Source organism: Mustela erminea, chromosome 2 (assembly GCF_009829155.1).
Source record: "Mustela erminea isolate mMusErm1 chromosome 2, mMusErm1.Pri, whole genome shotgun sequence".
Lineage (NCBI taxonomy): Eukaryota > Metazoa > Chordata > Mammalia > Carnivora > Mustelidae > Mustela > Mustela erminea.
In genome coordinates this window covers 80059962-80077554 of record NC_045615.1, presented here as the reverse complement: position 1 = coordinate 80077554, position 17593 = coordinate 80059962, and the positions used below count along the sequence as shown (strand labels likewise).

At 35.8% G+C, this 17593-nt stretch overlaps 1 long non-coding RNA gene across 1 annotated transcript in view; it reads left to right on the top strand.

Annotated features, from left to right (window-relative positions):
* Positions 1–1733: 1733 nt before the first annotated feature.
* LOC116583389 overlaps positions 1734–17593 on the top strand; it is a 30142-nt gene continuing 14282 nt past the window's right edge. Inside the window, exon 1 of the long non-coding RNA XR_004282707.1 lies at positions 1734–1823. This is a non-coding gene — a long non-coding RNA (uncharacterized LOC116583389). The remainder of the gene's footprint in view (positions 1824–17593) is intronic.

The following is a 17593-nucleotide window of genomic DNA, read 5'->3' as shown; positions in this document are numbered from 1 at the left end:
CGTGGAGCTTACATTCTAGTGGAAGGACAGCAACAAAACAAATCAACCCACAAAGCAATATGTAGCATGCCATTGGATGATGTCTGTTCTGGAGAAAAGTGAAGAAAGAGGGGACTACGGTGGGTAGGAGCTGATAGTTTTACTTAGTGTGGTTAAGGAAAGACATTTCAGGTAAAGTGTCCGTTGAGTAGGGAACTGAAAGAAGTAATGGTTGGAGATGCAAGAATAACTGGAAGAAAGGCATGCTGGTCAGCAGGGAAGACAAGCCAAGCTGAGGTCGAAGTATGCTTGGTGTGTGACAACAAGAAGTCTTTCTTGACGGTGGCACAAAGATTCAGAGGAAAGAAGGCAGGGACAGAGTCAGAGAGTGCGTGCGACAGGGTAGGTAGAAGTGGTGGCAGCAGGGCGTGCAGGCCCAGGTCAGGGCTTGACCATTTACTCTGTTCAGATGCTTTTGGGCCAAGAAGGGATCTGCTTTGTACTGTAGAAGGATAACTCTCATTATTGTGTTGAACAACAGGCCGAGGCGCAGAGATCAGAGGCTACATTAACAACGCGGGTGAGAGAGGACAGTGGTTATCGGTACAGACCCTTGAGAAGTGGCTGGATTCTGATGTATCTGTTCTGGATGTGATGGGGAGCAATGGACCCACTTATAACAAGGCTGACTATATCAGAGAAAGAGCAAATTTCCTAGGTGTCAGGCAATCATGTGAAATTTCTGCTGGGAAACATCTACAATTATTTATACTTACTGAAAGTTGATTCCATATTATGCAACTTGATGAAATATATAATAAAGTGTGAGATCACTGGTAATTTAATGCAAACACACAGCCACCCATTTATACAAACTGTTGTTCCTCAGGGGCACATGTTCACACTCTAGAGAGTTAGGTGACACGAAGTTTACTAAGATAAACTCAATAAAGTACAATTTCTGTATGAAAAAAATCACCTCCATTCCAGCTAATGGGCCTGTTTTAGAAGGGATAGACACGTAGACAGAGTCATGTAATGAGCATGTACTTCTGAATAATAAATGGCTATTGCAGTGGGGGCGGGGCAGTTTGCCACAGATGAGCCACAGTCCTAGAGTTAATGAAGAAAAAGCTTATGTGACTGATATTGCTGGTTGTCACCTAACATGTGTTCTCCCCATCTTAGGTTTTAGAACTGATTTTTAGCTAAGCACATGACTGTGTAGAATAAATAATACCTTTTCCACCCTCATCTACAATTAAATATTAACAGGTGACTTCATTTTATTTTTCTTTTTTTAATATGGAACATAACCAGAATTTGTGGGCAACTTCTCTTAAATGAAAGAGGCATGTTTTTCTTTGTCTCTTTTTCTTTTCTGCTGGCTGGAACTAAATGTGATTGCTGGGCCTTGAGCAGCTATTGTGGACCATAAAATGGAAGTTATTTGAAAACAAGAAGCAACAAGATGTAAAGTGTGTCCTGCCCTGGTAGTGGCAGACCAGGAAGGCTTGCATTCCAAAATAAACATCTAACTGGTTTCAGCGGCTGCTATTGTGAGCTTTCTTTTTCTTTCTTTCTTCCTTTTTTGCTTGTTTCTTTTTTTTTTTTTTAATTTTAGTTCTTTATTTGACAGAAAGAAACAGTGAAAAGAGAACATAAGCAGGGGAAGTGGGAGAGGGAGAAGCAAGCTCCCCACGGAGCACGACCTGATCCCAGGACCCGATCCCAGGAGCCCAGGATCATGACCCAGGCTAGAGGCAGACACTTGACTACTGAGCCACCCAAGTGTCCCTACTCTGAGCTTTCTGTCTCTCGAAGCTGACTCTTACCTGATCCAGGTAGAAATAAATAAGACCATCTTGATAAAGAACTAAAATTTTGATTAATCTTTGCACTCTTCTTTTAATATTTTACATTGACCTTGATTTATTCAGTGAAATATTAAAATATTCAAATTATGCTAATACATTTTATAAAATAAAAACTTCACCTCAATGTAGATCAATTATAGAATCTTTAGGGTAAGTTAAAAAAGAATCATAATACAAATATAGTAATAAAACTGGATACTGATTCACCATCCATTCTGAGCCCAGAAAAGTTTCTAAGTGGTTATGGTTGGCTGTCTTCAGTATAACCTTCCTAGTGACTAAAGCCTAGTTCTGGGCTCTACGTGGTGACTTCCAGTTTAGTAATTCTTAAGTGAATGTGTTCTTAAATGAATGTGTATCCAAAGAGTAAATACGCTTTCTTAGATCTGTAACTGGAACACTGGTAGAGTCAATGATATTTAATTTTGCTGTTTCTAAGGAAATTCCATCCAATTTTCTCTTTTCAATTATCTCTGAACTTTTGAGTCTACAGATTAAAGGTAATTAAAAATCCTAGATTTTATTGAGCCCATTCATAATAGTTTCCTTGAGATATAAAGATGTCAATTTAACAATATTTTAAGTGAAAATATTGCAATACTTGAAAAGAATTTAATTAAATTTGGGGGGGGGAGAACATCTTTTTCTAGCCACACTTGGACTATTTCGAAATAAACCTGGAAGGATTAACTGTTGAATAATGCAAATCCTACAGTTTCCTTCTGTATTTCCAGATGAAAGGGCTTGACATATTTGAATAATCAACAAGTTTTGCATGCTTATTCTTAGTAACTGCTTGAGGTTATTCTCACGATGCCATTTACAACCCCATAATTAAAAATCTAGATGAAAAGAAAAACTTCACTATAAATATGCCCATTTCTTTCTTTATGTCTTGAGTAGCAATTTTTCCATTAAATGATGTAGAAGATTTGAGCCATTGGGCGTAAAAGCCACATTACTTTTAAATTACTATTCATATGATAACCAATAACTGTGATTAGAAGGTAAATGACAGGTAATAAAAATGTAAACATAGGCCGCTTTCTACTTTTAAATGAGAATTTGAATTATGCTATAATCTCTTCTGGATCTACTATCTAAAACTGTGTTAGCCTCGTTTTCTGAGAAAACTTATTTCTCTCTCTGGTGAGCATCCCACAGTCATAAACTTAAACAAATGCAGCATATAGCACAGTAATAAAAAAAATCACAACAACTTTATGTTTATAACGAAGTTATCAACAATTTTGCAACAAATTGCACAGCACTAAATAAGAAATGATTTCCAGGGCGCCTGGGTGGCTCAGTGGGTTAAGCCGCTGCCTTCGGCTCAGGTCATGATCTCAGGGTCCGGGGATCGAGTCCCACATCGGGCTCTCTGCTCAGCAGGGAGCCTGCTTCCCTCTCTCTCTCTCTGCCTGCCTCTCCATCTACTTGTGATTTCTCTCTGTCAAATAAATAAATAAAATCTTTAAAAAAAAAAAAAGAAATGATTTCCATTTGAAGGATTTGATTTATATTATTCCATAGAATCACACAAGTTATTATAGTAAAGTTGAAATCGCTGAAGAATAGAGGTGGGCAGTAAACACAGGCTATACCATCATAAGAAGGAGACTTGAGAACTCTTTTGATGATAATCAGAACATAAAAATTCATCTATATATGTATGTGTGTATGTATAGCTGTATATAAAAAATAAATCTATTACAAATATATAAATTAAACCCTATACTTAAAATCAGTATTCCACAGGAGTAGATAGACGAAAACATTTTGGAGAGAGAAGGAGAAAAATAGTTTCTCTCTAGGTCCATAAAATTTAAAGGGAAATTGGCAATGTAATGTTAAGGCATTATTACTCATGATCAATTGGAAATTTGATGACAGGAAGCTCACATTCGTGCTTCTCTGACTCTTTTTGATTATAAATGTCCTTGTAAATGTTTTTGGAATGAATGGCTTAGATCACATGGTGGCTGAGAGCACAGACTTTTCACAAAGATCTGGACAAATTTCTCCCTTTGATATTTACCAATTACGTAATCTTGGGGATGTAACTTCACAAAGCTTCAGTTCTCATGTATGAAGATGGTACAACCACATTCTCTCCTTCATAAGGCTGCATTTAGCATTAAATGAGATAATTAATCTGTTAAACGTGGAGCATGGATGGCACTTAAGGTTAATAAATTTTAGCCATTATTATTACTGTCCCTAGAGAAAATCAGCAGGAAATTTTTGCTTCTATGGGGCACCTGGGTGGCTCATTTGGGTTAAGCATCTGACTCTTGGTTTCAGCCCAGGTTGTGATCTCAGGGTCATGAGATCTTCCTCTCCCTCTGCCCCTCCCACTGTGCTCTCTCTCTCTCTCTCTCAAATAAATAAATCTTAAAAAAAAAAAAAAAAAGAATATGTTGCTTCTAGTATGCAACTAATTTAGCTTAACATTCACCATCAATTTGAAAATAGTTTTTTTGGATCATATGAAAAAGTCATATCAAATGTATACACACAAATTATAAGACACTCATTTTGATAAGGTGAAATTGAAAAAAAAATCTTAGATGCCAGGAGACGAGACATTTAACATTTGCATTTGTGGGTGATTTAGGTTCCGCTGCACTTCCAGGATTTTCTGTGGTCCCAGTTTTCAGCACCACATTGTCAATATACATAAAAATGTAATAACGTAATAAAGGGTGATAAGACAAGCAATATTGATAAGCATATAGATTGATACTGAAACTTTAAAACAATGAAAAAACTGAATAAAAGAAGAAAAGCTGTAGAATCTTTTTTGAAGAGATGAATGGTTATTTTATTTGTATGCACAGATAAAATTATTAGTGCTTTTAAGATTTTTTTCTCTGCTTTATTCAGATGTAATTGCCATGTAACATTGTATTAGAGTCAGGCATACAATATACTAATTTGATATATGCATGTGTTGTGAAAAGATCACCATGCTCATTTTTGTAACACCCAAAACTTCACATAGTTGCAGAATTTTTTCTTTGTGGTGAGACTTTTGAGATTTACTCTCGTAGCAATTTTTAAATTGCATGATATGGTATTGTTGACTAGAGTTCCCACATTGTGCATTACATCCTGGGACTTACTTATCTTATAACTGGAAGTTTCGACCTTTTGGTCACCTTTGCCCATCCCCCACTCCCCACCTGTGCAGAGTTGTTTAAATGAAGAAAACACCTGAAGATTTTAGTTGTCCCCAAGAACACAAAGAGCCAAGACTGTGATTTAACTGCTAATACCATCAACTCAGTCAATCATACTGAGAGACAAGAGAGATGGACAGAGGACTCTGAAATCAAGAACTCTACCTCACTCCTCCTTTCCACATTTTCTTCTCTTGGGTTCTGTGACTTGTCATTCTTGAGGCTTTCCTTCTTATCTCAATGGCTGCCTATAGCCAGTCTCCTCTGCTGGCTTCCCCTCTTCTACCTGACACATGATGTTGCAGTTTCCTGGAACTCTATCCTTGGTCCTCTTTTCTTCTCCATGTATATTTCTCTCTTGATGATCCCATATAGTTACATGGCTTTTAATATCACTTCTGTGCTGATGACTCCAAAATACACATCTCCAGCTCAGATGACATTTTTATTTCAGACTCATGTGTAACTGCTTATTCAACATGTCCACAGGTCAACTTTACATCCAGAAAGATATGTAAGGAAGATTTGATCTTCTCTGTTAAATCTGCTCTATTTGAAGCTTTGACCATCTCAGTTCATGACCAGTCTGTTCTTCCTATTCCTGTAGTCAAAACCCCTTAGTTCATGCTTGATTTCTTGATTTCTCTTAAAATCTATGTGGAGGGAATTCTATTGGCTCAGCCTTTTAGATAAGCCAGAACCTGACCACTTCATGTCTACCATCCTGTCCAAGCCACCATCATTGCTCACTGGATTACTCAAATAGGTCTTACCCACTATAATCTATTCTTATAATAGTCTGAATGCCCTTTTATTTTATTATTTTTTAGAAGATTTTATTTATTTGACAGAGAGAGAGATCACAAGTAGGCAGAGAGGCAGACAGGGACGGGGGGAAGCAGACTTCCTACTGAGCAGAGAACCCAATGCGGGTTTCAATCCCAGGACACTGAGATCATGACCTGAGCTGAAGGCAGAGGCTTAACCCACTGAGCAACCCAGGTACCCCCTGAATGCCCTTTTAAAGCCAAAGTCAAATCATGTTATTCCTCTGCTCATTAGGAAGAAAGCCATGGTCCCTACAATGACCTAAAAAGTTCTATATCATCTGCCCCAGTCACCCTCTGATCTTTCCTCCTGCTTTTCCCATTGCCTCATCTACTCCTGCTACACTGTTTCTGTTATTCTTCAACACGCAAGCATGCTCTGCAGAGGGTAGGTTAGCTTTTTTATTTTTAATAGAATGATTTTTTTCCACATTTCTTCCTGGCTATTTCTCGCATGTCCTTCAAGTTTTCTCACATCTCAATTTTTCCATACTGCCTCATTGGCCACTAAATATAACACAGCAGGTAATCTCATCCTTTATACTTCCAATATCCTGTGTCTGCTCTAATTGCTTTTTCCATAATACTTAATTTCTAAAATATATAAAGTTATTTATTCATTATATATATATATATATATATACATATATATATATATATATATATATTCTGTCTTCCTTCAGTAGAATATAAGCTCCACATGGGCAGAAATCCTTAACTATCCTGTTCAGTGATTCCAAGTGCTGAGGACAGTCCTTTGCTGAAAGCAAGTACTTAGGAAATACTTGTTGGTTGAATGAAGCAACTACAAGCACCCCATCACAGAGAGGTAGTTAGTTTCAAGAAAACAATTGGTCATCTGTGTAAAATGTTACTGAACAATAAATTACGAAAAGCACTTTAGTTTTAATTCCTAAAATGTCATTTATGACCTTGATCAGGGTCACTTCAGTGGAATGGTGGAGGCAGAAGACTGAGGTCAAATGACCAAATCAGAGACAAAGTATGAACACTTGCTAAAACAGGAGAGACGTGAATGCAGTTATCAACCTGGTGGGAGGGAATCCCATGTGGGGGAAGTGACTGAGATCCTACAGTGAGAAGATATACTTGGTTTTGTCAGGTCTGTGAGGTGGAAATCTGAAGGAATCCCTATAACCATCAGTGGGTGACATTATACTTCTTTCTCTGAGACTGGGAGCACCAGGTTGAGAATGGTGAGGACAGAAATCACTGTTTTTAGAGAAGGTACAGGAATTTTTTGCTTTAGCATTAATTTTCTCAATAAATGACAAACCCCGTTTTTCTCTTATAATAATAAGGAAAGCTCTAGTAAGGAACATGAGTAAAGACTTTTAATTTTTGAGTAACTTTGCTGGACAGCAGGAGCTCTGCCAGGGACGTGTAAAAGTTTCTGGAACAGTGTTGTGAAGCCCAACTGAGACTGAAATCATAGCTCAGTATTGGCTTCATCCTTTCCATATTTCACCGTGCTGGGTATAAAAATAAAGATGTTGGGGTAATGTGGTGTGAAATATGAAAGTAAAAATATTTGGAATTGAGACATTCCTCCTATAGCCCCCACCATTTTAAAAGTCTTTATGCACTTTTTTCTTCTAGCTCAAGTCATTTGCTTTGAAGTAGGTCAACTGGTCAAACAATATATATTCTATTTACTGGCTACAAAATCTCTCTGTACTGTCTAGCTACAAACCCCCCAAAACTCCAAGTGCATCAATGAGACATCACCCCTCTTGTTAAAAAAATTTTAATCAAAATTTGAGTTGTATCTATGTGTGAAAATTCAGCTAAATTACATGTAATGTAATGAAATCTAAGTGTGTCTTTTTTCCCTATAAAAACTGTTTCATTAACTTAATTCAGAATTTGCTTCATGTAGTTTTCTATAATCAAGAAGCTCTCCCATAGTTTTATAGTAATAAACTGTCTCCAGACATGTTACATGTTACAGTTGCTCAATTTCAAGATTTCTGTAAGACATTAGGATTGATTGAAACCAAAGGTTGTTCAAGAAATGTCAAGAAAGACAAAAGGAAATTTGATGTGTTTGCACACATGTGAGTGAGATAATGCAGCACAAGGACAGGTTGGAAGTCAAAATAGGACTTTAGACAGTAAAAATAAGGCTCAGAGAATCTGTGAAATGTACACAATCAAAGAATATCTATGGTGGTGTACCTAGGATTTGTCAGGAATGAGATGGATTATTTATGACATAATGTGTTTCCGGACACTGAATTGAAAGTGATGAAACTCAAGCTGTCTTGTCAGAGATGTTATAAGAATGAGGCTAGATGAGATGATCTGATTCCTGACGCCCCTTCTCAAGGCAAGATTCCATGATTCTCTCCCACTCCACAGTTCCTCATTTTCTGGAGCACCATTTGTCAGCCTCTTCCTATATTTCCAATTAGAATATACTTAAACTTGTTACCCAACACACACACACAGTCAGTGTACTGACATCCCTGAGCTTCCAAACTCTTCTTTCAAACCCAGGGAGCTCCAGTCTTCTTTTTATATACAATAAGTAAGGGACCATATTATCTAAGAACTGGCAGGAAAATAACTGTGTCATTTTAAGTTGAACGTGTCCTAATGAATGAGATAGCTCAGTCTGGCCAGGTACTCAGCGAGATATGTGGGTAGAAAAATGACAAAACATATATGATCCCTACCCTCATGGTGTGTTCACAGAAATAAGGGAGATCAAAACAAAAACAAATGAACTGAACAGTATGGCAAGTGTAACTAAAGAAATGATTGTGTGCTGTGAGATTGACCAACAGGGAGACTGAATTGAGCACTGTATTATTATTTTAAGATTTATGTATTTATTTGAGAAAGAGAGAGAGAGAGGGAGAGAGAAACTTCTGCAAACTCCCTGCTGAAGAGATAGCCTGACCCGGGGCTTGATCTGTTGACCCTGAGATCAGGACCTGAACTGAAACAAAGAGTCAGACACTTAACGGATTACACCACCAAGTGAGCTATTAAACTCACTTTTTCACCATTCACAAAGACAGAACCTCTTTGGCAATGATCTGTGGAATTCTGGAAGCCCAGATATTTTTAGGGCCTCTTTATAAGTCTTTTAATTTGAAAAAACTACTTTTATTATTCAAAGTTTTAAATTTAGTGAAGTACAGAACCATAAGCTCTTGAGTCCACAGCTCCCTATGAAATCACTTGCCTAGTAATATCTGGGCAAGCCACTTAGTTCCTCTCCACCTACACTTTCTCATTTGTAAAACAGTACTGGTGCTACGAGGTTGTTGCAAGATTTAAAAGAACAATATATAAAAAGAAAAATTCTCATCAGAGGTCCTTGCACATAATATTAAAAAATGTTTAAATTCTTTTAATGAATTCTCCAAGGTTACCAAAAAAAAAAAAAAGAAAAGAAAATGTCCTTGACTAATAGCAGCATAAAATTATATGATATTTTACAAAAATATTAAGCTTCATACATTGTGTTCTTTAAATTCTAGAAGCATCCAATATTGAGATAAAAGCTGTATTTTTAAAATTTTGCCTTGCAAAGAAGATCTGCAAAGTAAATATTTTGGTTTGTATGTTGAAATAAATATGGATCTGGCGTTCAGAAGTTGACCAATGTTTTAGTTTCCATTATATAAATAGTATGGAAAAACCAGAGAAAACAAATTAAGAATTGAAATACAGTATATCATCCCAACTAAAATGTGTGCACAAAGCTGAATCTTCTAAATCAGAAAATATGGATGTATGTCCAATGACTTTTTAAAAAAGCACAGATTTAAGGATGTATTTCTGGTGTGGTTTAATATTTTATCTGTCTTATTCATTTCTTTTATTTACTATATTTCTAAGTTGACTATAATCAAATCTTCCCTGCAATTTAATAATCTAAGAATATTTTGGAGGTCAACGATATTATTTAGTAGAGTAACAAAATTGTAGTTCAAAGTAACCACAAATATTGTGATGTTTATAGTAAATAAAGCCATCACTGCTTCTGAATTTTTTTCAATCTTAGTTATTTAGAAAATGAGTTTAACAAAGCTTAACTCAAGTGAAAAACAAAAGAAAACTACCTTAGAAAGAAACCAAGTCACACTTATTTTCAGGAGTCAAATGAAATAACATTCACTCATTGATGATAGCATGCTCCTTTCTTTCAGTCCATTTTGCTTCTATTTAAGTTTTACAAAAATAATTTGCTTTTTAAGTGAACTGGAAGGAATTTATCGAGCCAATTAATTCATAATTGCAAGGGACACACATATAACAGAAAAATGCATAATGTAAGTGAACTAGCTAGACATGTCTAAACTTAAGACAACCTTGTGAATATATGCATATAAATAAAGACAGAGAGAAATGAGGAAACGTAAGGAAAAGTCTCAAGGAGGAGATACTCATTTCATCCCACTTCATTTAAAATAACCTGTAATGTCACTATAATATAATCTTATAACAAATAAACAAAAACCATGTTTATAAAGGTTTTTAAAATAATGAACAAGGAGTTGTTAACAATTTATAACAAGGGGACATGATTTTCTAGTAGTTTGTCATCTGATTAGGGTTTTACTTCACTGTGGTATACTCTGACTTCAAATTCCCTAGAGTTTAAAGTATTTTGTTAGTTTCATGCTCTCAACACTCAAATGACCCAATTTTTTAAATAGATTTCTTTTAGAACAGTTTTAGATTTAAGGAAAAATTGAGAAAATTAAGTACTGTGTACACAGTTTCATCTATTATTAACCTTTTCATTAATAATGTACATTTGTTACAATGTACCAATAATGATACATACTTATTAATTAAATTCCACAGCTTATCCAGCTTTTCTTAGTTTTTAATATATTTTTCTGTTCCAGGATCCCATCCAAGATACACATTATGTTTCATTAGTCATGTTTCCTTAGGGTACGTTTTGACTATGACAGTTTTTTCTCAAGGTGTAACAGACTGTGACTTTCCTTGTTTTTGACGACCCTTATAGTTCGAAGGAGTGCTAGTCAAGTTTTATTGAGGATGTTCTTCAGTGGAATTTGCCTAACGTGCTTAGATTTGACTGTGGGTTTTAGGAGAAAGACCACAGAGGAGAAGTGCGATTTTCATCGTTTCAGATAAAGATTACATACTATGAACAGGATTTTGACTGCTACTAGTGATCTTGATCTCACGGCTGAAGCAGCACTTGGGTTTCTCCATGACAAGGTTTCTCCGTTCCCCACTCTCCCTTCCATGCTCCTTGGTTAGAAGTCACTTTTGGAGAGAAGCCTGCACTTAGGATGTAAAGAGTAATACTCTACCTCCTTTAAGGTGAAATATCTATATCATTTATTTGGAATTCTTCCTAAGAGATTATTTTTTTCTCCCTCATTTATTAATTTATTCAATAATTCTTTTCATATCAGTATGACCTCATGGTTACTTATTTCATACTTCATATTATAATCCAGGGCTACTTTATTTTCTTGCTCAAATTGCCCCGGATTTGGCTACTGGGAACTCTTTCAGCTCTTATTCCCATCAAAGTGTATTTTTTAAAGAATCCATTTTTTATGTAAACTCCAATCAAATGCTAGCACATGCCCGATTTTTCTGGGAGTGAACCACTGAGAAGACACAGTGTGAAAAATCTTTGCATCATTAAAAACAAGAAGTGATCAATGTTATAAAAGCCGAACTTGAATGTCGGAGGCCATAAAAGGACAGAGGAAGTGACAAGGCATTACGGAGAAAGTAAGGATTTTTCATCATTTAATAATGATGTCAAAAACTCTAAATCTTTTAAATCATTGTTCTGTCTATATTTAGCAAGGTAAGATGGTATCAGCTTTCATCGGATATACACATTAAAAATCCTGAAATCTATATTCATTTTAGGATATTACCTAGCAGGAAGCTATCTGTATCCCTTTTTGGAAATATTAAGAATTGCAGTTTGTTTGTTCACCTTAGATTCAGAAATCCTTTCTCTGTTTGGGAATTGGACTACCCAGATTTTGCAAAACTTTATTAAGTAAAATTCTTTGCACACTTGTAGGAGATATTTTTAAGAAATAGTGGACCCGCTTCTTCCACAGATGGAGGTGAGTCATGCTGGAAGGAAATTCCTGGGTTTTCAGAAAACAGGTCAAAGATCCAGGGGGGAAAACTTGGAGAAAAGGTTTGTTTGCTGAACAAACCCTACAAATGCAAGAATCTTCCAGAGTTTAATCTTTAATCAATACTCTAAATGTGGAACCATGCTATTACCAGAAAAAGAGAAATTGGATCTAAAGCTAATCTTGCCTGCCCATATATATATATATATAGAATCACTGCTCCACTGTAAACACCAATCACCATGACACTTTTTATGATCAAAAATACCATATAAAAGGCCAGACAATATTAAAATCAGGGTATTCCTCAGATCATCCTGATAATTCTGTTCATTCACCACTCTCTAAAATGGATACACTTGGAGGAAACAGCTACAGTTGGTTAATTATAACTTGTCACTTGTGTAACTTGATAATGTTTTTGTTTCTGAGTTTCATTTTTTTTAATCTATTACTTACTTCTTTAAGTTATGAGAACCTGAAAATGAAAAACATAGAAAAAGTTTAAATTTAGGAATACCAATATTTACATGTAATATAATTCATCAGTTAGAAATGCAACTGATTCAACAAATATCTAATCATAGGTTAAAATATTTGGAGATATAAATTTCCTAAATATGGCATATATTTCCTCTCTATATCACATTTTAGTGAGTTCAAAGTGTTTTTTTTTTCATTAAATCTTGATAGCTCTGTGGGATAAATATATTGCAAAGCTTATCATCTACTTTCCATTGGAAGGGAATTAAAGGAGAAGTTGTGAGTCATCCATGATGAATCATTAAGTGAATGAAATACTACCAATTTTCTTAAATTGTACTATAGGATTCTGGTTATATTTCCTTATGAAAATAATGCAAATAGACAGACATAAAATTAGAATGGAACTAAAGACTTACTACTGACAAGCTTAATCGTCACATCCCTGGTCTCCTATTTTCCAGTAGTGAATAACACAAACACTATTTTGGGAAGTTCTAACTTACTGTAGTTTTAGATGGTATCAAAGTTTATGTCCTTACCATGTATTTTTACTGCTTCTCAAGAAGGCATTGACTTCATTTCAATTCATGATTTGTGTTTTAATGCCATAATAATTGGGCAGAACTTTGGTTCACAATGAGGTAAAGGGAATTTCCTTTGGGCAATATTTCCATGTATATATATTCTGTCGTCACCCTTTATTGTCTTCTTGATAAAAGAAACAGGAGGCCAAAGTTGATAAATTAAGAAAAATGAGCCGTTTTGCTTTCTTTTTTATTTTAAAGCTGTAAGAATGAAAATGCGTTCATCTAGGTTGTGGATATAATTTCTAACAAAATACCAAGAAAGCCAGTCTGTTACATTGTTTTCCTTGTGTCATAAGAATAAAACACAAGAAAAAAAAAAAAAACACACAAGAGCAGCCTATGGGCAGGTAATGGTGTGAGATTTTTTTTTTTTTTCTAAAAAGCTGTGTGAAAAAGCATATTTACAGCAAAGAAAGGCAAAGATAAATGCAGACCATGAGAGAGCATTCCTCGAGGCCAGTTTTATCTAGAATTTGGAAACTAGAAACAGACTGAGCTAATGAAACACCACCCACACCTCCCCAAGGCCCCCTCCCCACCAGCAATCCATGTGTATATGAGGAGGAGTAGAGAAGACCAGGTTTGAATTCTTTTTTTAAATCTTCTTTATTTATTTGACAGAGATCACAAGTAGGCAGAGAGGCAGGCAGAGAGATGGGGAAGCAGGCCCCACGGAGAAAAGAGCCCCATGCAGGGATCCATTCCAGGACCCTGGCATCACTATCTGAGTGGAAGGCAAGAGGCTTTAACCCACTGAGCCACCAAGGCGCCCTGCAGGTTTGAATGCTTAAAGGCTGTTTTGTACAAGTTAATCATCATTACTGTTCATCTCCTAGCTTCTGTTATTTTCAGCACCAAATGATAGAGAGTATAGCCCTGTTTATTTATTCATTCACTCATTGATTCATTTGTGCATCTGTTTATTCTTACAACAAATAATTTATTGAATGTCTACCAATTAGAATCTTTCTCCCTCCTTTCATCAATGGTTCCAGAGTAGACAGTAAGTGCTTCACATTGATGAAACTGACACACATCGCTCATATTTCTGTCCACAAATGAGCTTGGAAAGCTGCACGTGTTCTTGAGTGGACATCTGAAAGCTGTGGGCTCCAGGCACAACGCTGCACATCAAACACGGTGGGAAGGGACAGGGCAGCTGGGGCACTAAGACTCTCACCAGACCGAACACACTTAAGCTGGTTCAAATAAAAAGCCTTTGAAAATCCTTTCATCAAGCTTCAGGTCTGCTTGTGCTTTTCAGACTCTTCCTTATCACCTTCCCGGGATAGCGGCTTCCCATTCCTGTGTTGGAGTGATTCCTTCCTTTTTAACTATAAGAAAAACCTCATTTAAACCTCCGAGGATCTTGATAATTTATGTTAAAATACGTGATTTCAGTTCTGCCAGGCCCTAACTTGAGCTGCAGCCATTTTTCCCCCCTTTGCTGTTAATCACATCAATCTTACGTCCCAGATCCAGAATTTTTTATAAAAGTAAATGCTGTATGCCTGTAATAAATCTTTCATCAGGAGCCACTGGGATTCTTACATTTAGCTCTGTTATCATCCTCCTGTAGTGAGTCTTTTTATTCTGTATCAGTATTAATTTTTTTCTGATACTAATTAGGTAGAATCAATCTGATTTGTTGGTTGACCCCTTGATTTATATATGTGACAATATATATATATTGAGAACTTTACTTTCTTGCTGGATATCGTCCTAGAAGCAGGGGAGCCGAGACAAATGAAATAAAATCTCTAATTTCCAGGAGTTGGTGTTTAGTAGAAAAGCCAAGTGAGCACAGTGACTATGCACTGGGGTAGTTCTTTGTGAGCAGAATTAATCTACATGTCCATTCTGTATGTTCTAATAGTTTATTTTTAATTAAGAAATCATGATATAATTCATATACTGCAATGTTTTCCGTTTTTAGTAAACATTTTTGCAAAGTTCGGCAAATGCCTGTTTAAGTTGCCATCATCTCATTCACTAAGATGATCTGGGAAGAGTTCTTCTTCTCTCTCCCTCCCCCATTCCCCTGTTCCTTTTTGTGGTTATGCTGCTCCCCCAACCCTGACATCCCTGGCAACAAACATGAATTCAGCTCTTACAGTTTTACCTAGTTTAGAATGTCATATAGTGTGAAATCATATAGTATGGGGCTTCAACAAAATGCATGAGCTATTCATCCAAAATGTTGACTCTATCAATATTGATTCTTTTGTTATTATTGAGTAGTATTCACTTATGCAGACATTCAATAGTTTGTTTATTCCCTGTCGAGACACATATAGGCTGTTTTAAGTTTTGAAATACTTTAAATAAAACTGCTGCAAACACTTATGTACAGGTGTTGCTGTGGGCATAGGATTTCAATTTATGTGGTGAAAAACTAGGAATGGGATTGCTGGGTGATACGGTAGTTTTGTTTATAAGAAATTGCCACACTGTCTTCTAAAGTAACTCTGCCATTTTGCATTTCCATCAGCATCATATGCCAGTTCCAGTTGCTCTCTGTCCTGCTGAGCACTCCACTCTCCTGGGTGTACTGTAGTCTCTTTGTGACTTTAATGTTTGTGTCACCCTAATGTTGGTACTTATTTTCCAACCATATCTATTCTTTGGGGAAGTATGCAAATTTCTTGCCTATTTATCGATGGTATTATTTTCTTATTATTATGTTTTGAGAATTTTAATACTATATATAATATACACATATATAATGCATATGCATACCTATTTTCTAAGAATGTATACCATGAATAGATGTTGAATTTTTAAGACTATTCTCGAATAGAGAATTTCATGTTTTCTTTCTTATTTAGTCTGCTATTTGTAAATTATAGCAATTCGTTTGAGAATGTTGAACAAACTGAATTCTTGGGATACTCCTATTTGGATATGATGTATTTTCTTTTTATATATTTTTGAATTTTTATTTATTTTTTAAAGATTTTATTTATTTATCTGACACAGAGAGATCACAAGTAGGTAGAGAAGCAGGCAGAGAGAGAGGGGGAAGCAGGCTCCCCGCTGAGCAGAAAGCCTGATGTGGGGGTTGATTCCAGGACCCTGAGGCCATGACCTGAGCCACTGAGCCACCCAGGTGTCCCATTATTGAAGTTTTAAAAAGATTTATTTATTTGGGTGGGTGTGTGAGTGAAAGAAAAATTGTGAGCAGGGGAAGGGGCAGAGGGACAGGGGGAGAATCCTCAAGCAGACTCCCCACTGAGGACAGAGCCTGAGCCTGACATGTGGCTTGAACCTAAGACCCTGAGATCATGACCTGAGCTGAATTCAAAAATTGGACACTGAACTGATTGAGCCACCCAAGGGCCCCATATTATTGAATTTTTAAATAGTATTTAAAAAATACTATTAAAATTATTAAATTTTAATATGTTAATAACATATTTAAAATATATTTATTATAAAATAAAAATATAAAAAATTATTGAATTTTTATAGTATTTTAAAAATACTATAAAATTATTAAATTTTAGTATATTAATAACATATTAAAAATGTTTAATAACATTTTTTAAAATGTTGCTTTTAAATTCATGAATAATGTTAGCCTACGATTTTTTTTCTGATGTTTTTGCTTGATTTTTGGCATCAGAGTTACACTCACCCATGAAATGATTTGAAAAATGTTTCTTCTTTATTCTGGAACAATTTGTAGAATTTGTAAAAATATTAAATAATTAAATATTTGATAGACTTTGTTAGCACTGCTGTGTGGGGGTTTTTCTTTGTCTAAAGTTTTTTAACTACAAATTAAACCAATTTAATTTGTTTTTTATATATGGCATTATTGAGGTTACCTATTTCTTCTTGAGAGAGTTTGGACAATTTTATGTCCTTAGAGGAATTTTTCCATTTCATTTGAGTTGTTTAATTTATGAGATTATGTAATAATCATGTCCCCCAAATACCTGGGCTGAAGTCTGTCCTGGTCTGTTCAGACTGCTATCACAAAATACCACCAACTATGTTGATTACAAGCAACAGAAATGTATTGCTCATAGTTCTGGAGGCTGGAAGTCAGTGCCACCAGCCTGGACAGGTGAGGACCTTTTTCTGGGTTGTAGACTTTTCAAATGTATCCTCATAGAGTGGAAGGGACCGGGGAATTCTATGGGTCTCTTATAAAAGTACTCCATCCTCATGATTTAGGCACTTCCCAGTAACCCCGTCTGCTAATATCATTGGAGGTTGGGATTTCAAAGTATGAATGTGCGGGTAGGGTGGGAGGGTTGTGGACAAACATTGGAACCACAGCAAAGTCCTAATCTCCAGTGTCTGAGAATGTAAGCTTATGTGGAAATAGATTATTAGCAGAGGTAGTTAAGATGAGGTCACTCTGGAGTAGGTTAGGTCCCTAATTCAGTATAACTAGTGTTATTACAAAAAGAGGAAATCTGGACAGACGTGCACACAGGGAGATGACCATGTGAAGTTATGCTATTGGAGTTATGCTGTTACAAGCCAAGAAACTATGAAACTAGGAGAGAGCCCTGAAAC